At 39.6% G+C, this 22496-nt stretch overlaps 1 protein-coding gene across 3 annotated transcripts in view; it reads right to left on the bottom strand.

Annotated features, from left to right (window-relative positions):
* Positions 1 to 9884: 9884 nt before the first annotated feature.
* LOC103601581 (zinc finger protein 416-like) overlaps positions 9885 to 22496 on the bottom strand; it is a 25052-nt gene continuing 12440 nt past the window's right edge. For 2 of the 3 annotated variants that reach the window (XR_551460.1, XR_551462.1), the window contains 3 exons: positions 21945 to 22029; positions 19512 to 19558; positions 9885 to 10942 (listed from right to left, as the gene is read on the bottom strand). The gene's annotated coding sequence lies outside the window, so the exon portion shown is untranslated. Of the gene's footprint in view, positions 10943 to 12091; positions 12146 to 19511; positions 19559 to 21944; positions 22030 to 22496 lie in introns of those variants that run through there. The other variant, XR_551461.1, reaches the window with a different exon arrangement.

Here is a 22496-nt window from a genome sequence, read left to right as displayed (position 1 = left end):
GGACAGACTGAACAGCTGCTAAAATGACCGCCACAGGAGCAACGCCGGAAGTCCCGCCCCGACGCTTTGGACCGAACATAGAAACTGGACTTTTCTGAGCGCTCATTGGCTCAGTCTTTGCAGCTGGGGCAGAGTGTTCTGGGTAATGTAGTTCCCATTAGTTCCACGGCGGCGGGGAAAGATGCCTGACTCACCTGGAACAAAAGCCTAGAGGCCCTGCTCCGGGCGCTGGGAAATGGCGTAGCCAACTTCCAAGAGCGGGGGAGGGGCTTGGCTTCTTCTTAAAGGGGCTGATTTCTGCAGACTCGTCTGCAACTGAGCCCCGGATTGTTTAGAGACGTTTCGCGTTCATCAAGTTCTCATACTTCCAGAAGTTAAAGATATTATTTCAGTCGTTCTCAAAGGCTGCAGATATAAACGACCACATCATTGCACAGAGTAACTCAGCCACACAGTGCGTAAGTCCTCCTTGGAAGCGAATGAGTATTATCTATTGCTCTTCACCTGCTTGTAAGGGTCAGTCTCCCGGCTTCAGCGGGTTAAGTCAGAGACGGGGGAGAAGAAACTCCAGGCCGGGTTAGGCCACGGTGTCCTCCCGCGGAGTCCAGGAGGCTGTGTAAGACCGGCCTAAAAGCACAATTCTTACTTGATGGGAAGGCTCATCTCGCAAAGACCAGGAGGCACAGAGATCGATGCAAAAGCAAGAGGTTTTTATTTCCGGCATGCTGGAGGTCGCCCCGTTTTCAGGACAGGAGCGGCCAGGAATTCACAATGCAAGCAGCTTTTATACAGTTTTTTTTTTAACAGATATTGTGATAGGATCAACTAACTGTTGGTTATCTGTGGCGCTTTTAGGTTTACAGGTGGGCTTCAGCTGGCGCCTTTTGGGTTTACAGGTGGGTTTTAGCAGGCTGGCACCCCTTTAGTGCATTTCTCAATTGTTTACCTTCCCCGGGGCCTGGCTTTGAACCAGCTATTTCCTGGAACCGATGGGGGATATTAATGTTTAGTGTGCTCGGGCCTGACCCTTGTCACGGCCCCTTATAAGCTGCGTTGCTTATGCATTGTTACAAGACTGCGTACATTAAGGTTGTATTTTTCTACAATTCTACTACTTATATTCTATGCCCCCCCTACATTACAATTTATTTCCAACAGCTGCAGGGAGGGCCACATCACCAGGTCTTGTCCTGTGCAGCTGGCCGGTCAGAGATTGTCCTGGCAGATGAGCGGAGACAGGGTAGGAGGCAGTCCCCGTCGGGGGTCCATAGGCGGTTCAACCCCCACACGGGTACCCCCTCGGCCGGAAACAGTTCCGAGGATACTCTTGAGTCCCCTCCTGGGTCTCGGAGCCGCTCCTGATGTTCTGCTCCGGGACACTCCCGCCCCTGCAAAGTCCCTCCTAAGGGGAGAACTGACTCGCGAAAGGACCGGGTCGGGGATCGCAGCCCCTAGTTGTTAGTCGTGACCCGGCGGGTTTGTTTGCGCCTTTCAGGATTGCTTGGAAAGACTTGGTCGGGACTCGGCTCGGGGACGACTCGGCCTCGGGAGGGGAGCGGGGATGGTGGCTGGCGCCCGGGTCTACGCCTACCTCTAAGGCAGGAGTGAGGTCCTTTGACCTGGGGCGGGGGGGAGGTGGAGGAGAATTTGCCACAAGAGCAGAGAGAGGCCAGGAGAGCCCTGCTGGGTGCTCCGCTTTGCCCTGCCATGGAGAGATCCTGAGGGACACAAGAACCCCCGCAAGAGTTACGGGTCCTCTGTCTGGTCCTGAGGCTCCCCGCGCTCCTCACACCTAGAAAACCCTGTATGCAGTTTGCTGCCGCGCCTCTCCGCGCGGGTGCCCCCAGGATACCGCGTGGCAAAGTCGGGATTTGGCCACTGGAATGAAAAGAGACGAAAAGGGACTCAGGCATCATGGCCCGCGCTGGGGACTCAGCCAGAGGGGAATGTCCTAAAAATCCTCCGATAAGGGGCCGACACCCTCCCGGTGTGTTCCCCGGACCTTGAGCTCAACTGTCCTGTCACCTGAGCCCCAGTCCCTACTCTACGTCAGCGGAGCTATCTCCCAGTTCCCACGCACTTGAAGCACGTGGTCTGCAGAAAAATATGACTAACCAGGTTCCCTGGAGGACTCAGGGAGCCGGGACAGCAGGGCGGGGACCACCAGGCCCACGCGGGGTGCACGGAGAACCCACGAGGCGCCAGTCCTGGGCCAGAATCCTTCTGAGCGAGGCCTTGCCAAGACCTGGGGAGGCCGACAGTGGCTCCAGAGCCCAGCGTGTCTTCCGGGAATCTGGGTGTCTGGCAAAGCAACTCAATTGCCTTGGTGAATCCATCTAATGCTAAATACTGGCAGGAGATCAGTTCGCTGTGTACGAAAGAGAAAGTTGAAAAATACTTGAAGAGACGATTCAGAGAGTGAGACAACTTTATAGGATAAAAGGGCGGGATAGCAGCTTGTGTGATCATTGCTGTCAGAAATCCTTTTTAACCCCCCACAAGCTGCTACACCACCACCCATCTGTGGTTAGAGCATGTGTAGTAGCTGATGGCTTTACCGCTAAGGTGGAAGCTTTCTGGGTTCTCCACTGACAGCCCAGGCTGTTCAGGGAGGTGTCTCCCCTCTGGTTTGTCGAAATTCTAATATTACCTGCACTGTGAGGCCCATGCAAACTGCCAGTTCTCAGCCTCACAGCTCTTCTCTGCTGACTTTGGGAAATCTCATTGCAGAGGCACAGCTCAGTTTTCTGTGAAACACCCTGATGACCCCATGATGCAGATTTCTGGGGCATCTTTATGCATATCCCCCTTTCTGTCAGGCTGATGCTTGAATTCCAGCTGCCTCTTCAGCCTTTAGCTCTGAGTACATGGAAATCCGTACAGTACAGCATGAAACCTCAGACCTATTTAAATATAGGAAGAAAATCTTATTTGAAGCAAGAGGAGCCCCTACTAGAAAGAGACTTCCATGAATTAGAGAAATTATTTAGTGATCTGAACAAGAAGGGGAGAAAATCCCAAAGTGACAGGCTCAAGTCATATTACACATTAAATCTACTTCAAATAGGATGCATTCCTTTACTGTTGGAGATTTATTTTCCTACATGGAGTTAGCTTACTGGAAGAAAGCTGGATTTCCCTGACTTCATCTGGGGAGTGGGAGAGAGACTGTGGGGAAAGAGATTTAACATGCCAGTCTGACTGGAATGGACAGTGGGGAAGAGTCCCTCAACCCCCCCTGCAAAGTAGAGAAATGCAAAAGGACTTTAAGGAGATGGTAGAGGCAAGAATTCTTTCCTTTTTTTTAAAAGAAAGATGCCCAGTAAGGGGATCTTAACCCTTGGCTTGGTGTTGTCAGCACCACGCTCAGCCAGTGAGCTAACTGGCCATCCCTATATAGGATCCGAACCCATGGCCTTGGTGTTATCAGCACCAAACTCTCCCAAGTGAGCCACGGGCCGGCCTAAGAACTCTTTCCTTTCAAGAGAGTAGGTGTCAGTCCATGTTGGTACACTGATGGGACATTATAAGAGGCAAAAATAGATGAGAAAGGGAACATCAAAAAGAGCAGGAGTAAATTAAGATGTCAACATCATTAGTCATTGGGAATATTCGAATCAAAACCATAATGAGATATCACTTCGTATCTACTAAAATGGCTATAATAATTGTTTTTAATGAAAACATATTAAGGAAGCTGTGGAAAAACTGGAACCCTCTACACTGTTGATGGGAATGTAAAATTGTGCAGCTGCTGTGAAAAATAGTTTAGCAGTTACTCAAAAAGTTTATAGAATTGGCATCTGATCCAGAAATTTATGTCCTGAGGATATACCCCAAAGAACTGGAAGCAGGTACTCAGATACTGATAAGCAAATGTTCATAGCAGCATTATTCACAATAGCCAAAAAGGTGGAAACAACCCAGGCATCCATCAACAGATGAATGGATTTAAAAACAAAAAATGCCTTATATCCATAGAAAGAAATAGTATTCAGCCATGAAAAGGAATGAAATTCTGATGTACGCCACAATGTGGATGAACTTTGAAAGGACACTAAGTGGTATAAGGCAGACGCAAAAGAATAAGTATTGTATGATTCCACTTATATGCAATATCCAGAATAGGCAAATTCATGGACACACAAAGTAGGTTAGCGATTATCAGAGGCTGCAAGGTAGGGGGAATGGAAAGTTACTGCTTAATACATACACAGTTTCTGTTTAGGGTGATAAAAAAGTGTTGGAAATAGATAGTGATGATGAATGTACAATATTGTGAATTTATATAATACAACTGAATTGTACACTTGAATATGGTTAAAATGGAAATTTTTGTGTTACATCTAACTAGCCAAAATAATATATATACAAAAAAAACCTTAATGTGAGATACTTTCATCAAATCCTAAAATCAAAGTTTCCTCTATTATACTATTTCAAAGTTACATGAACTTTTCCATTGATGAAGCTAAACAGTTGGAGTAGTCTTTGTATAAGTACGTACGTAATGTTCATGTTACATCTCTTATTGGCTTTATGATTTCTAGGACCTAACTGCCCTATTCTATAAGAATCATAAATTCCTACCAAGAAACTTAAATTATTAGTCCCCTAAATATTAACAGATGAGGGAAGAAATTGTTAAATTTCCTGTAGAGAACAGACATATGGTCATAATCAAATTAGGAAAACTGTTTTGTTTGTCTAGTAGGTAAAACAAAACTGAGAGACCTATGGATCCCTGCAAATGAGTACAGGGGCTGAATGTTGGGAAACATGAAGGAAAAAACAGAGGTGTCCGCCACCCACTGGCCTGGAATAATAAATAGATTCATCCAAATAGACAAAAGAGAAGAGAAAGAGTAAAAGAAGAAAAAGGAGCATCAAAATGGTGCAAGTGCTCTGACCTCATGGGAAAGTCTGGAAGAACAGCTGCTGCTGTAAATATAAAATAAAATAGTAAAATGATACATTCCACAATATATGAGGGGAGGCTTCCTTATAAGAACAAGTCCTTCTTCCAGTGTTGGATGATAAAGTATGAGAACGTTTTGAAGTTGTGAAGAAGCAGAAGCACCAGTCTGTTCAGCACCTTATGGAGTCACCATCCTCCTGGCATGGCCATTTCAATGGGGCAAGAACAAGGGCAGTGAGATGTACTCCAATTTCCATGACCGAGAATTGAAATGGTTATACATTTGAGAAACATTTTAGAAACACAGGACATGTTATTAGGATCAACAATATACTTTAGAATAGTCACAGATAAAGATAGACAATTTTTTTTTCTTTTATATGGACAATAGACTCCTTAAATCTAAAGTGAAAATACATTAGTGAAAGACAAGTGAAATTTTGGAAAACAACATCAAAATTAGTAATATGAGGGAAACGAATGAAAACCAAAACCTGTATTTAAATTAAAGGATATATTTTAAATAATGGCAGCAAAAATTTCTTTGAAAGATGGAAATTTTCCAATGTTAACAATTCAATTCACACTAATAATTATGTAACTGAATAAAGTTCCAATGAAAATGTTAACATTTCTGGTGTTCCTCTATTAATATCAAAAGTACACAATGTTTAAAAAAACTAGTTTAATGAAAAGAACTTGACTTACTATATATAAAAGAATAATAATCACTACTTGTTGCTACTGGCAAAAACCAAAAATGGAGGCCGGCCCGTGGCTCACTTGGTAGAGTGCAGTGCTGATAACACCAAGGCCACGGGTTCGGATCCTATATAGGGATGGCCGGTTTGCTCACTGGCTGAGCGTGGTGCTGACAACACCAAGCCAAGGGTTGAGATCCCCTTACCGGTCATCTTTAAAAAAAATAAAATAAAATAAAAATTTTTTAAAAACCAAAAATGGAATGTTTGCAGGTGTTTACGTAGGATAAGTTTATAAGATAAGTCTATATGATTAAGATGAATTATAAATCAGTTAAGAGAAAAGTCTTATTTAACATATAGGTTTAAAGTATATGGAGATTTAGTTAAAACCTTAGATGTACATTTTTAGCTATAAACTTGCAGGAAAATAAATACTAGATGTAAACATACAGAATGTTAAATCTCTTAAATAAAAATATTGCAATGTATTTTCATCATATAGCCTTTAGCAAAATATTACAAATACCAAACCTGAGAACTCAAAACATTTTTGGAATATTTGCATTTATAATTTTTTTTAATTAAGTCTTATGGTATTTTTTACTGACAGATTCCTAAATCTAATAGAAATTTAAAAAATCAAAGAAAATATTTAAATATGTAGAACATAAAAAGGAGATTATAACAATCTCAGTGCTTCTTTTGTCAATGTATGTGAATGCTCAGGCAACTTTTAGAAGAAATGATACATCATAAAATATGCTTTTCTCATAATCATCAGTAAAGGACAAATTACATTGAAAGTGACATTGAATTTTTTATATATACACAAAGTCTTGCTGAAATTTTACTTTAGGGTCAATTTCCTATTATAGAAAAATTGCATCTCCAGCATCTCACTGTAGGTTAAAAAAGAAATAAAATAAAGGAAAGAAAAATTAAAATTACATAATCTTTCATATCAAAAACAATAATTAGTCAAACAGAATGCACAATTTGGAGTTCATTAAATTGGCTTGCAAATTTAATGTTTTTTGAAAATCATTTAGAGTTGTGAATACATAAAAATGTATATGATATCTTTTCTACTCTTGTGTACCAGAATGATTGTGCAATTTAGGATTAATTAAATTGAACCACTTAGAAATATTACAGTCATATTTTAGTAATTGAAATAAAGAAAACAATTTGTAATTCAGTGTGGGGGAAGATGCTCTTAGTAAACAAACTACCAGACTAGTGATAATGGAAAATATCTCACTAGTGATGATCATTCATATCCCATGGACATTGATTAGTATATTTCACAAGAGAAGGCAGAAGATGAATTCACTCAGCAGAAAACCAAGTAGATGTGAGTTAAGACAGAACTTAGTGAATGAATATAAACTGGTCTGGAAGGATCCCACCAAGTGATGCAGTTACCTCTCTGGGTGGGAAGGTGGAAAGGGGTGGGGGGAAGGGTGTCAGAGTGTCTTGCATTCATATATACATTGATTTCTTAATAATTTCATAGTGAAATTTACAGTTTTTCCATTCAAATTTGACACTTTTTGTTTTCCTGTTTCTCTGGAGAATAATATTTTATAATTTTTAAAACACCACTTATCCAGCCAGCTGACAAACCAAAACAAAACACCACTTAATAATGAAAAGAGAAACTTAGGGCATAACTAATGGAATGAAAAATAGATAATGTGAGAGAAGAGGAAAAGGGAAAGATTCAGGAACCACTTAGAAGAGACAATGCAGCAGTTTGAATGCCCGCCCAAGCTCATGTTGGAACTTAATCACCAAAATGGTATTTGACGTGAGAGAAGAGGAAAAGGGAAAGATTCAGGAACCACTTAGAAGAGACAGTGCAGCAGTTTGAATGCCCGCCCAAGCTCATGTTGGAACTTAATCACCAAAATGGTATTTGAGTATGGTGGGGCCTTTAACAAGTGATTAGATCACTAGTACTAGGCCCTCATTAGTGGATTAATGGGTTAATGATTTAATGGATCATCAGGGAGGAGACTGGTGGCTTTATAGAGAGAGCAAGTGAGAACATAAAATGCTCTCACCTGGCCCTAGTGATGTGATACCCTGCATCACCATAGCACTGTGTAGAGTCCACACCAAGAAGGTTCTCATCAGATGTCCTCCCTGGACCTTGGACTTTCTGGCCTCTAAAACTGTAAGGAATAAATTTTGTTTTCTTATAAATTACCCTGTTTCAGGTATTTTGTTATTAGCAACAGAAAACTAAAACAAACAGCATAAAATAATTTTAAACCTAAAAAATGTAGATAAAAACATATGGTATGGAAATTAATCATATTTGCTTAAACTAGAGCACTTGCCTCAGGAGCCTATAAATCTGCAAATTTCTGTGGTTATTGATCATTTCAGCTCTTAAAAGGCTTCAGAAATGCACAGGCAATAAAGTCTCATGATACATCCCTTTTCATAGAATTTTGTGGAGACAGAGGATTTAAATTAAGTGACTCCTGTTTTCAGAGAGAGGATTGTGAACAGGTTCATCAAGCAAGTTCTCCAGGCAAAATTTTATTGTTTTTACTTTTATTTCTTTGGTTCAATAAAAACACTCTTGGAGGACAGAGGGAGCAGTAGATTAATAAAATGAGAATAATGAGGCACTTTTAACATCTGGTTACATGCCATAGGAACACTACTATCTTAGCACTATTGTAATCTGTAATATTCCTTTTTTTCCCAATGCCATAATTACTAGCCATACTGTTCTTTAAATAAGATTTTGTTTTCCTTAAATGAGGAATGAGATTATTCTTTCCGTTCTCTAAATTGGAGATAAGTATTATCATTCTTCTACTGATGGCGAATTACAGAAGTAATTATTACAGACACTATTAAAAACAGGCTCACAATAAAATATAACAAAACCAAATACACATACCAACACGTGTCACTCAGACCTACTGATGGCGAATTACAGAAGTAATTATTACAGACACTATTAACAACAGGCTCACAATAAAATATAACAAAACCAAATACACATACCAACACGTGTCACTCAGACCTCAGGCAACTGCTCAGAGCTATGGGCTCAGCATCATTATTTAATTGCTGGCCACATGTCTGCAGTGTAGAGTCTTCACAATTGATGGGGAGAAAAAGTAATACTGATACCAGAGGAGAGGGTCTGGGGAGGCCTGATAGCTGGCCTCAACCCACCCGTCTTCTTACCAGGTTCTTAACTCTGACACAGGAAAGAATTCAAGATCAGAGTCACAGAAGAAAGTGAGAACAGGTTTAATGTAACAAATAAGAGGTACACAGATTTCACAGAGAAAGTATGGCCTACCTCCAGAGACTGAGCACAGCTCACACTAAATTTAATACAAAAATAAGAAATACATATTTACAAAGTGTAGCCTGGCTCTAGTGAACAGCAGCCTACTAAGGGCAGGTTTGATACAAAAAATAAGAAATACACACCTCGGGTGAAGTGTGGGCTGGTCCCAAGAGCGAGCAACAGCCCTGCCTTCTTCCTGGATTCCACTTTTATAGTTTGGCTGCCTATACATATTCATGATATCTAATGAATATTCAGCTAAGGGGGTGGCTCCTAGTTATGTAACCTGGTCTTGCACATGCTCAGTTGGTCTCTTTTAGATCATGCTCATTGGTCAAATTCTACCACGTTCATCTAATACATTCAAGAATATTTGGTGCTCTTTAGTGCCTCCAACAGAAGGTCATTCAAGGAAGAAACTCCTTTTTACTGAGCATGCTTGGCCACTGAGGTTACATAAATCTTCCCCTGCTGTCTCAATCTCCATGTGCTGGTTCTGAAAATAGGTGCTATGGGCCACCATGGCTTAGGAATCAGGGGCAGAGTTTCAATCCTAGGAGAGTGGTTGGAGACCCATGGGAATGGCCTGAAACCCGATCCCAGGGGAACTGAGCACCTCCTATCTCAATACCTTTTCCTCACCCATCACAAGAACTATGGCTGAATCACATATAACAAAAGAGAGATTAATTAGAGAAAAAGATAACAGATTTATTTCCCCACAGTTTTATGTGACACGAAAGCCTTCAGAAATGAAGACCCAAAGATGCAGGGAAATATTTTTATGTATTTTTATGCTATGTCTGAGGATAGAAGTATACAGTTGTGAAGAAACACTATTGGACAAAAAGAGGTATTACCTCATGGTAATAAACTGTTTACTCAGATTTTTCTTAGCCTCTCTGTGTAGTGTTGACATAAAAGAAACTGAGACTGAATATACAAAGCATAACATTTATTGAGCCAATATGACAATTGAAATTGGGAAAATGCATAGGTCAGGTCATCCTGAGAAATGCTCTCTGAAAAGGTCCAGCATAGCTCAGCATTTTATAATCACAAGGGGGTGGGGAGAATCAAAGGAGAGGGAGAAGAGGATGGCCTCCCCATATCATTACATAAGTTTTTCTATTGTCTGGTACACATACACAGATTTTAGATTGTCACTAGGTTACATCCTACATACAGGAATCTAGGGTAAGGATTACGAGAAGCATTCTAGGTTATTTTATTACTTTTTCTGGTGCCTGTTCATCTGAAAACAGTCTTATGATAACATTTTCTAGGCACATGAATGTGGATGCTGACTTATCCCAGATTTCCCAAGGCACTATAATTTAGCTGACCTGGTCAGATCAGAGTTTTTAGTTTCAGTAACATGTCTTTCCTCCGGGTATAGGGCAGGACACCTGTCACATGAAGGTCTTTTGACCTACTTTCAGGGAAGGTAGGACAAAGTATTTCTTTATGGCCTGTTCTCACATAGAAAAGGCAGAGGAAGTTCAGAGAGATCTTTCTGCTTCTACAGTTTTCTCAGTTCCCAAGGTACCATACTTTGGGGTATTATGTTCTGAGCCTCAACAGAGTGAACTCTGTTAGGTCAGTACTTATGTCAGGGACAAATGAGGCAAAATTTCACAGAAGCTATAACTGAGAGAGAGGAGAAATGGCAGGCAGTCCTAAAGCAGGTGGGCAAAGGATTCGGTATTCATCAGATGTTCTTAGAAAGCATCATTTTCCACTATAAACAAAAATGTTTGTGTTCCAATCCTGAAAAATATACTGTTTTAAAATGTACCCAGGATTTGTTTTAACAAGGTGTGATAAGACAGACATGAAAATGACTTTCAGGAAGGAAGAAAATTTTATACCCAGAGATCCCTAGAAACAGGAGATTCAGCAAGCCATGCAGGGCCACATGCAAAACCACCAGGGTAGTAGGTCTGGAGGTAGAAGGAGCAAGGAGCAAAGCATGGTCCAGAGTCTTTATAACCGTTCCTGCAGAAAGGAATGAGAGAGGCAGGGTAGGCAATTTTTAGCAAGTTTAGGATTAGATACTTTAAACATTTTGGCAGACTCCAGGTTGTAGGGCTGGTTCTTAGTGACCTAGTGTTTGGCGCTGGGGTGATTCTAGGGCAGGAAAAATTCACCGGGCCTTTCTATTCATGGGTTCCACACCTGTAGATTCAACAACTATGGATCAGGCTGGCCAGTTAACTCAGTTGGTTGGGAATGCTGCCTTATAACACCTAGGTCATGGACTCAGATCCCTGTACTGGCCTGCTGCCAAAACAAAACAACAACAAAAAAACAACCATGGATCAAAAATATTCAGGAAAAAAATAGATAATTGCAAATGTACTGAACATGAACAGATTTTTTTCTTTGTCATTTTTTTAAACAATACAGTATTGTTTAAAATACAACTATTTACATAGCATTTACATTGTGTTAGGTATTATAACTAATCTAGGGATGATTTAAAGTATACAGGAGGATGTTCATAGATTTATGCAAATACTGTGTATGCCCTTTTATATCACAGCCTTGAGCCTTGATGGATTTGAGTATCCGCAGGGGGTCCTGGGACTAATCTGCCACAGATATGAAGGGAGAACTGTATTGGCTGGATGAGCATTAGATAAAAGAGTTGTTTGGGAGTATGGGCATTGAACTTGTTGGTTTGCCTATAAAAAGGTGTGCTCTAAGGCAAGTTGTTTCCTATCTCCAGGAATTAGCTAACTCTGGGAGAGGCAGTCCCTCCTTCAGTAATTAGGTACCAAGATGTCAAAGCATCATAAAACACAGAAAACAAAATGTGATTAATCCAGTTGATCCTCTTAAGATTTGTTGATAGTGGAGACTTTAGAAAGTAAGGCATAAGTTGTCTGAGAAATTGGGAGTCAGACGGACCTGAGCTTGAGTCTGGTCTCTCACTACTTTGCTCAGTAATCTTCACCTATCTCACAAGGCTGTGAGGTTGATACGAGGTAATGAATGTGTAGGGGCCAAGGGAAACTTCCCCTTCAGCCTGCTGAAGGTGCACTGAAAAATCAACTGTTAAGATTCAATTATGAAAAGGCATAATGGAGGGAGGGAAAATGGCGGCGGGAATGGAGCACCCGTGTCGGGACACAGCGCGATCCTGACGCTGGGCTAGAGGCACAGGACTTCTCCACTCCTTCATCTTCCTTTCATCAACTAGAGACAATAATTAAAAACTGGCTTTAGAAACAGAAAGGACATTGTTGGGTAGGAGGGGGCAGAGGGAGGAGGGAGGGAGGTTTCAGTAATGGGCCACAATAATCAACCACATTGTATATTGACAAAATAAAATTAAGAAAAAATAAAAAATAAAATAAATAAATAAATAAAATTCCTTGATATCATTACAAAAAAAAAAACTGGCTTTAGGAGATTAAAAGCCTAAAACAGGAAAAAAAGAAAAGAAACCCTAGATATCGGAGAAGAAAATAAAAGATGAATAAATAAATTATATTTATATGTAATATCTTATGTATTTTAATATATAAAAATCTTTATAAATTTTAATGCAGATATATAATAGTATATACATATAAAATTAAATTATTTTAAAGATTCACAATTTGACTCAATTGGAAAAAATAAAATTTATCTTCTAAAATTTATATACTAAAAATGTATATGGATAACACCTTGGACTTCTATATATTAAAACTTTGTATAAAAATTATATATATATATAAAATTATATATATAACAAAATCTATATACAAAATCTTTTGTATAACAAAAAGATGAAAGGGGTGTTGATTCACAGACTTAATCAATACTGGTGTTCAACTCACAGTTATACATGGAGATCCCCCTAAATTTAAATATTGTACTTCCTATAATCTTAGGAAAGTAAATAAATGTAAGGTAGAGGAAAAACAGGTATGCCTGACTTTAACTATAGCCTTGCCTAAATTTCTCATTGCCCTAAGTTTTCCAATATTGGGCATAGATATTCTAACACAATTGCTATGGACTGAATAGTGTATTCCCCCTCGACACCCCCCCCCACCACCCAATTCATATGTTGAAATCCTAACCCTCAATGTTTGGTGATGTGGCCTTTAAAGAGGTAATAAAGGTTAAATTAGATCATAAGGTGGAGCCCTAATCTGATATGGCCGGTGTCCTTATAAGAAGAGGAAGAGATACCAGAGAGATCTCTCTCTCCACATGTGCACAAAGGAAAGACCAGGTGAGGGTACAGCTAGAAGGCAGACATCTGTAAGCCAGGAAGAGAGGCCTTACCAGAAACCAAACCCGCTAGCACCTTGGTCTTAGCCTTCTATCATTCAGAACTGTAGGAAAATAAATTTTTGTTGTTTAAGCTACCCAATGTGTGGTATTTTAATATGGCAGCCCAAGCAGACTAACACAACAATGGCTAATAAATTAAAATTTTGAAAACTCTTTGGCATCTACAAATTGGCTTGGTAAGGGCCGGCCCGTGGCTCACTCGGGAGAGTGTGGTGCTGATAACACCAAGGCCACGGGTTCGGATCCTATATAGGGATGGCCGGTTCGCTCACTGGCTGAGCATGGTGCTGATAACACCAAGTCAAGGGTTAAGATCCCCTTACTGGTCATCTTTTATAAAACAATAAATAAATAAATAAATAAAAATTGGCTTGGTAAAATGGAACCCCACAGACCTCAGTTAAAATAGTTAAACTATGGCCCACGTAAGCTAAAACAGACACTTCAAGAATTAAAACATTATATAAAACCTAATTAATAAAGGGGTGACTATCCCCACTGCTTCTCCATTTGACAGCACAATTGTGCCATTCTTAAACCTGAAAAAAAATAAGGGGTGACTCATGGTGGACTATGATAACCTCAGTGGCTTGATCCATTTAGGCCCCCATACTCAATATCCAATATTATTATCATTACTGTCTCTATCCAGTCAATAACTGGTAAATATTTTGCTATTATAGATTTGACTAATATGTTCTGTTTAGAACATTTTTTAACAGCCTGTCAGCTCCAGTTTGTCTTCATACCCAGAGGGGCACAATACAACTTTTCCAGGTTATCTATGAGGTACCTAAACAGCTTTACCACATAAGTTTTGCAGACAAGACGTTAACTGCATCTACTTTTCTCCAGAAGCACAGGTATGACATTACATTGATGACATCCTCCTCCAAGAAAATTCTTTTGACTGGCAACATATTATTTACTTATAAATATTACTTAATTTAATCAGTAATTTTACTGATGCAGCCCACCTTAAATAGGGCTCCTTCCAACAATAGGCTCTAAAGTTTGTCCAAATTAAAATCAACAGGCATGGCCATTAGTGACTTTAGGGAATCCTTCCCTGTGGAGGCTCTGACAACCTCTTCTCATGCGTCCTGGGGTGTCAGGACCACTTATGATGCCAGAAACTTCCCCCTCATGGCCCTGTATTATATACTATTAAAACAATAAGTGCTGACTACATACTGGGCTCTTCTGGAAATAAAAGCTCTCACAGACCCTTAGTCTGTGACCCTCCACACCCAGCTGCCCATCATGCTTTAGGCCATCAAAATAACACCCACAGGCTCAGTTCTGCTACCACTGCCTTTTTAAGAAAGGATGGAATCAAACCTGGGCCTTCTGGCATATTCATGCTCCCCCACACCCCTTGGCTAGCTGGGAAGCCATTTGAATTAACTGAGTCAATGGCAATGGGAGTCCACAGTGAGTGCCATGTGAATGGCACTGCCAGTCATCAGACATGACGGAGCTCAGTGAAATACTGATGTTTCCATTCCTTAGTCAGGATGTCCCTGATGAAGGATGGGACCCAAGGGACAACATACTTGGCCAAACTTCAGGCATTTATCTTAGCACTGGATGCCCTGGCCAACAAATTGTGCCATCTTCATATTTATTATGAACTGTTAGGCTATTGCCTCACAGTTGTCCCCTTTAGAGTAAAAAACTTGGAATGTCTCTTTCCTCACAGATTCCTAAAATACAAATCAAAATTGCACGTTTCTATATATACTAAGGCCAAAATATAAAGCCTTACGAGGACACTCCTTATTCCCTTCAGAGTTATAGACATCACTGATAGTAACTAAGGCACTCATTTTACTTCTCAAATACACTATGCTGGGCTCTTGGAAAAGATACCCAATAGAACCTTTACATCCATGATAGGTCCAAGAGAGCTGGGTTAACTGAGAGACATAATGATTTCCTCATAGAACGCTTTCAAATTCCAGTCTGGCAAATGAACTCCTAAATAGGCTCCTTTTTTCTCCAGGCCTTAATCTCTCTTACTTCAAGTTCCTTTGGTCAACTCATACCTTACACCAACTTTAAAAACTTTCACACCATCCTTTCCTATATTTAAAGGAGAATGTGTCATGCCTCCATGGATAGAAAGACATTATGTGCAACACCCTTTAATAATGTCTCACCCTATCTTTATAAATTTTCGATCTTAACTCCATCTTTTAGTGCTGGAGGTGAGATTGAGGGCAGATACTCTCCTTGAACCTGTTAACCACAGATTGTCTCATGGGCCTGGCAGCGCTCATCTGATATACAGGATGCTTTTGAGCCTAAACTTCCACCACAAAACAGAAACAATTTTTAAAAACCTGTCAAGTGTAGCTGGACATGATTCTGTTGATTACTGGTCATATTACTTTTGATTTGGGCATTTTCATTGTCCGTATCTTCCAATTAAGACATTCTTTCAACAAGACATGGCAAATGCTGGGCACCCACAAGAACCTTGACTTCACTTAAAAAATATTTACAACTCAAGCTTCCAGGCCTATCACTGCCTTCACATTACACAAGTGGCTCAGCCTCATTATAACATGATAGTGCCATAGAAACAAGGCCCCCAGCAACTATAGTGGGTACCCACTTGGAAAGGATACTCCAAGCCCCAAATTCCAGACAAGAGTGCTCTGGCCCAGAATCTTACTGCTAGAGATGACGCTACCTGAGAGAACATCATTCCAGCCCAAGACCTTGATGTTAGAGATTATTTCATTCCCCGCACTGGAGATAACTTCACCTTCAACACTAAAACCTCTGCCCTAGTGACACCCATGGACTGCATCTCTTAAGGCACAAATTGGACATAGGACATTTATTGCTTTTTAATTTACCCTTTGATGTTACAGATACTGTTATGTCTCCTGAGCTTGCCATCTGCTTAGCCCATGATCCTGGCACACTTTTTGCTTTATGCCAAAACGGTCACCCCTTCCACTATACTCCTGTGCATAAAGGGAAATTTGGTAGAGGTTACCACTACCTGTGCCATTTTAAAAATGAACAGAGATCAATGCTTTCCCCAGGAGCCACGTGCCTCATATCAGTCAACTCCTCAGCTCCCTAGAGAGAGGACCACTCACTTCCCAGTGCTTTCTCCTCTACCCCCTCCAGATTTCCCCCAGACACTCTTGCCCAGCATCTTTGACAATAACCACTCACTCCTACCTGGTATACTGGATTGAATTATGTCCCCCCAAACTCACTGAAACTTGAATTGTGTCCCCCAAGTTTTATGTATTAGAAACTCGGCCCGCCTTGGCCGTACAGCAGAATCAACAGGCATGGCCATTAGTGACTTTAGGGAATCCCCCTCCAGATTTCCCCCAGACACTCTTGCCCAGCATCTTTGACAATAACCACTCACTCCTACCTGGTATACTGGATTGAATTATGTCCCCCCAAACTCACTGAAACTTGAATTGTGTCCCCCAAGTTTTATGTATTAGAAACTCGGCACCCGCTGTGACTGTTAAGAGGATGAGAAATCCTATTATGGTAACTGAAAGGTGGAGCTGTGAAGAGGTGATTAGATTGTAGGACTGTGAAGTAGTGAATGGATTAAAAATGGTGGTCAGGGGCGTGGTTCAGAGGGTTTTTAAAGACATGAGAGAAGATTCTGTCTCTCTCTCTCTTGTGCTCTCTGCTCCACCATTTTCACAATTTGATACTCTGTGTCACGGAATTCACCACCAAGACCCTCACCAGATGTTTTCCCTGCAATTTGGACTTCCTAGCCTCCCAAATCGTAAGCAATAAATTTTGTTTTCTTTACAAATTACCAAGTTCAATGTATTTTGTTATAAGCAATAGAAACGGACTAATTACCTGGTTACACACAAACAACATTAATCTTGAAAGTTAGATCCTATTTTCCACTTAAATCACATCTTAATTTGCAGTCATGAAATTTTTTAATGAATCCTTTCATTGGAAATTTCTGTGTTCTTGTCTATTAAAAACAATAATTAACAAAATACAATTAACCATTCAAAATGTCTTAAGTTGCAATGAAAACGTAATGTCTATATACTCAAAATACAGTTTGACTGTAGAAACTTATGGCTTTATATAATATTATGTCCTTAATCATTTACACTTTAATTGGCCTTTTTTTTTTACTCACTGGATTTTTAAAGAACCTAATATATTCAAGGTTTCCAGATTATTCAAATGATGATTCACTGAAATAAGAACTTTGTTCTGTTTGCAATTGTATCTCATTTGTTATCCTATATTAAATATAAAAATTTTAAATTTGCATTACATTTTTCAGAAAGAGAAAATGACTTCAGGCACTGAAAATATGACAATGAAACAGGAAAACTACAATGGGGAAGAATATATCCTAATAGCTGAGAGCAGTTTTTCATCTCATAGACATATGTCAGATTAAACAATTTATGAGAGCCTGAAGAAATGAACTTAGCAGTTAGATAAAATAGAGGATAACAAAGACAGATTTTACAGTCTATTTGAAAATCACTCAAGATATTTCTAGGAAAATCCACATTGACTGGTCACCATGCTTTTAGCCTGGACTGCAGAATAAGTGATTCATAAGGAAAAAGACACTGTAACATGATACATACATGGATTTGTTAAAGCATTTCTGTTAATGTGATGATTTATATGATATCCTATACATGTGAATAGAGAAAAATAGCCAATAACTTGAATAACAATACAAAAATTAAACTGATGAAGCAAAGTAAGAGAAAGGTTATAATGAAAGAAATAGGACTATTGTTGAGAGAAATTATGAAATAAATTTAAGTCATAAACAGGTAGATCAACTAATCTGGAGTGAGAATAACATTTGTGTTAATTAAAGAGACTAGAGGAGTTTGTAAATCCAGTTTGCTCTTGTTACTGAGTACTACTGCCCCTTAAGAACTGAAGTCATTCTAGAACAAATGAAGGCTCTTAACATTACTTTGATTAAAAAGGTTCTATATGAGCACAATGAGAATTTAATTGAGAAAAATTCTCTTTCCAAGAAAGTATATACAGATACCCAGCACAGAGTACCTATGGTGGAAATATTGTTGGTTAAAACAAACTGTTTAATGCCCTCTTGGTGTCACACTAGAAATCTACAAGTACCTGAGATCTATATAGTTCATAGTTTAATGGAATTAAGATATTATGTACATATGACACATGCTTCCATATCAGGGTAACATTTTTATCTGAAGATTCTTTACTTCCCTGATTATTCCTACCACTTGAAATTTGCAAACTTTGAGTCATATTTTTCTGAAGGGAGTCTTTCAGTTCACTAAATAGGAAAAGAAGGTGCTCCTTGGCAGTGATTAGAGAAATTTTAGAGAAATACTCTACCGACTTCCATTGGCAAATCATGATAGAAAAAGACTAAAACAACGCATATACCAACACTAGCTACAGACATACTAAAGAATACTCAGTAACTGTGAGTTAAACACATTCACTTATTGATCTTAACTTCAAACGTAGTGAAGTCTTTATAGTGAATGTTCTGAAAATCAGTCAGTTGGATCAGAAATGAGATATTAATTCAGACAAGCTAGAGAACAATTAGGCAGCCCTAAAGCAAGTAGACAATGATGACATGTCTCTGAGTTCTTCAGAGAATATCCCTCTGCCTCTCACTGTTAGTATTTGTGTCCTAACCCCAGCAAGCAGAATTGCTTTTCCATATAGTGTTTCTTTTCTTTCTTTCTTTTTTTTTTTTTTTTTTTTTGCGAATAGGTAGTTATTGTTTAACGGGTACAGAATTTCAGTTCCAGAAGATGAAAAATATTCTGGAGATGGATAATGGTGATGATTGCACAACAATGTGAATGCATTTAATACCACTAAATTGTATACTTAAAAATGGTTAAACTAGCAAATTTTATGGTATATACATTTTACCACAATTTTTTTTTTTTTTCAAAAGATGACCGGTAAGGGGATCTTAACCCTTGACTTGGTGTTGTCAGCACCACGCTCAGCCAGTGAGCGAACTGGCCATCCCTATGTGGGATCCGAACCCGGGGCCTTGGTGTTATCAGCACCGCACTCTCCCGAGTGAGCCATGGGCCGGCCCTATATTCTATTCCTTTTTATAATCTGATACTTACCTGGAAATAGTGGTTACTTACCAAATTGTCATTTGCTGACATGACAGTGACTGTCATGGTGGCATGATGCATGTGTGGAAAATGAACATCTGAGTCTTGGGATAAAGGCTTAAGTATATCATGATCTCACTTACCTTCTGGAAAGTGATTATCATTTCACATCTAATTGCTGTGACTGCATCTACATGGGGAATTGAGATAATCTCAGAAAAACAATTGTAAAATGTGCAAACTCCTAAATGTTATTAACAATAATTAATGAAGCTATCCATTAAAAGCGGCAGAATTATGAAGTTGTCCATAAAACGTGGCCTATCTTTGATAATGAGAAAATTTAAATCTCAATAGCAGGTGAACATAGGACCTTGAGTTCTGTGAAATAAGGTAAAGAGGTTGAGCAAATGGCATTCTGGATTCCTCACTATTCTGAGGGTTATTGTCTTCCAAATGTGACACTTAATTTTTTTTTTATTGTGGTAAAATATACATAAGGATTGCCACTTTAAGAATTTTTAAACATACGGTTGAGAAGAATTAATTATGTTCATAATGCTATGTGACCACCACCTCTATTTCCAAAGCTTTTCATCATCCTGGACATATCCTCTGTGCCTATTAAGCAATACCATCTCATTATCCCTTCCCCCTAGTTTCTAGTAGCCTCTAATCTACTTGTCTCTGAGATTTTTTAAATTTTTAATTAATTTTTTCTCAATTGAGATCTTCTTAAATTCCTTCAGATCTAAGAAAACCAGAATTGAAGGAGATGCAGAGAAATAGGAGAATAAGAAAATGTTTCCAGTAGAGTAAAGATAAACAGGGAGGCAGTATTGTCACCTTTTCATCATTTCGATAAATATTTACTGAGCATGTGTGGTGTGTTAGTCTCTTTATAAGACATGTGTAATGTGACAGAAAACAAGTGAGGCAATAAAGCCAATGTCATGTTGCTTATAAACATATTAAGGATATTACCAAGTAATCAGTAAAAAAAAATCATAAATAATATAGTATGTTTTAAGAGGATAGATGCTGTAGAAATAGAAAAGAGAGCAGGGTAACAATGATGAGAAGTGCAGGAGAGTGCAGACGGATTGTGATATTGAAGAGGGTTGCACGGGATGCCCCATTAATAATGGGATATTTAAGGAAAGACTTGAAAAAAGGAGAAGGTATAAGCCTCGTACATACTTTCTTTAGAGCCTTGAGTTCCATAGAGAGAAAACAGCTAGAACACACACGTTAGGCCAGCACATTTTTCACATTTTCCAGGAAAAGTAAGAGAACCGGTGCCTGAAAGATGTGAGTGAGGAAGAGCATGGTAAGAGCTAAACCTGGAACATGAGAGGCACTGTAGGCCATGGAGGAATTTCCCATTTTACCCAGAGTGATAGGGGAGCCATGAAAGGGGTTGGAACAGAAGCAGAATAGGACCTACTTTTATGTGAAACAGATCATACTAAGTACTACATCAAGAAATGAAGGGAAAATAGACTGAGAAGTTGAAAAAAGGTAAGATTAGAAGCAGGTGACCGGTTGGACAACTTATTGTGGATATCCAGGTGAGAGATAATGGGGTCTGCAGCCAAGGTGGCAGCAATACTGGATAAAGGGGTTATGTTCTTGACATGTCATGAATTTTTTTTAATCCCTAAAGGATGTTCAGTTGGATTGGATGTGAGGTGTGAAAAACAGGTGTTGAGGATGTCACCAAACTTCATGTATGACCAGTAGGATAAGGGATTTGCCATCAGCAGAGACAGTGGGAAAACAGTTGAAACAAGTTAGGAGGGAAGATAAGGAATTCATATAGCAACAAAGTATGAGATGCCTGTGAGCATTCAAATATAGCTGTCAAATATGCCTGCTTGACCTAGGAAGAATGAACATTTCAAAGAATTAACGACTGAATACAGGTGAAGGAAATGATAACAGTAGTAGCAGAACTGCTCTCAAGAAATTTAGTTGTAAAGAACAAGAGAGACAAGTAAAATCAGAAAGTATCAAGTGGAAAAGGGTGGGCAATTTTTTTTTTTTTTTTAAGAAAAAGAAGAGACCAGGCTGTACTGGTTTGCTTTTCCCAGTGTGGCTGGGTAGGAACATGGCTGTTGAACCTGTACAACCCCAGGGGGAAGGGGCATAAGGCTTACAGGGATTTCTTTCAGACTCCAAGCTGGTCTTAAGAGAGAGCTCTTTGTTACATCACAAGGCTCAGCTGCTCACACAGCAAGAGTTCTATTACCCTGAAAGCAAGGATGCAGCATTGATAACCAAGAAGCACAGAAACACACTCTGAAGTTTTCTAAGGGACTAACTTCGTACCAGGCAAGGACTTGTACCCCAGAGTGAATTCTGGTTAATCTTCAAACCATGGAATTCTATGTTCAAATTAGCTCTGCATAGCTAAGTCTAGTTGTCAGTCCCTTTGCCACTGTCTTTTCAGCCAGCACTAATTATTGACCTTCACTGATTGAGAACCACCAGACTGCTAGAGTTGGTGTTCAGATAGAGCCTGGCAAAGGGTCTGCTGGGATGCACTGAGTAGCTTAACTTCGTGACTTACTTACATCAAGCATGGAGGTGGCATTTGGTGAAAGTTCTTCAAAGGTTTTGATTCTTTCCAAGCTGATGAATTTGAAGGCATTTATGTATCTAATGGAGAGGCAGAAAGAATAATCAAGATAAGAAAATATATCCAGCTTTGATTAGTCAAGAGTCCATGGGCACCGTATCCCAGCTAAGATGATCCGAAATATGAGGAGGAATCACCTAACTCCTGAAGCTCAAATTTCCTGCCGTGCCCCTCTGGCAATCCTGGTGGTAATGCCACTTCCTTCCACGGTTGTCAACTCACATTCCATAGTTTTGAACAAAACCCTGGAGAGACCCACTCCAGTCTCTTGTGGAATCAGATAATGCACGTCCTTGGGCCGGCCCGTGGCTCACTCGGTAGAGTGCGGTGCTGGTAACACCAAGGCCACAGGTTCGGATCCCATATAGGGATGGCCGGTTTGCTCACTGGCTGAGCGTGGTGCTGACAACACCAAGCCAAGGGTTGAGATCCCCTTACCGGTCATCCTGTTAAAAAAAAAAAAAAAAAAAAAAAAAAAAAAAAAAAA

This window comes from Galeopterus variegatus, unplaced genomic scaffold (assembly GCF_000696425.1).
Source record: "Galeopterus variegatus unplaced genomic scaffold, G_variegatus-3.0.2 Scaffold3801, whole genome shotgun sequence".
Taxonomy (NCBI): Eukaryota; Metazoa; Chordata; class Mammalia; order Dermoptera; family Cynocephalidae; genus Galeopterus; species Galeopterus variegatus.
The sequence above is the reverse complement of the archived record's forward strand: the minus strand, read 5'-3'. Positions and strand labels throughout refer to the sequence as shown.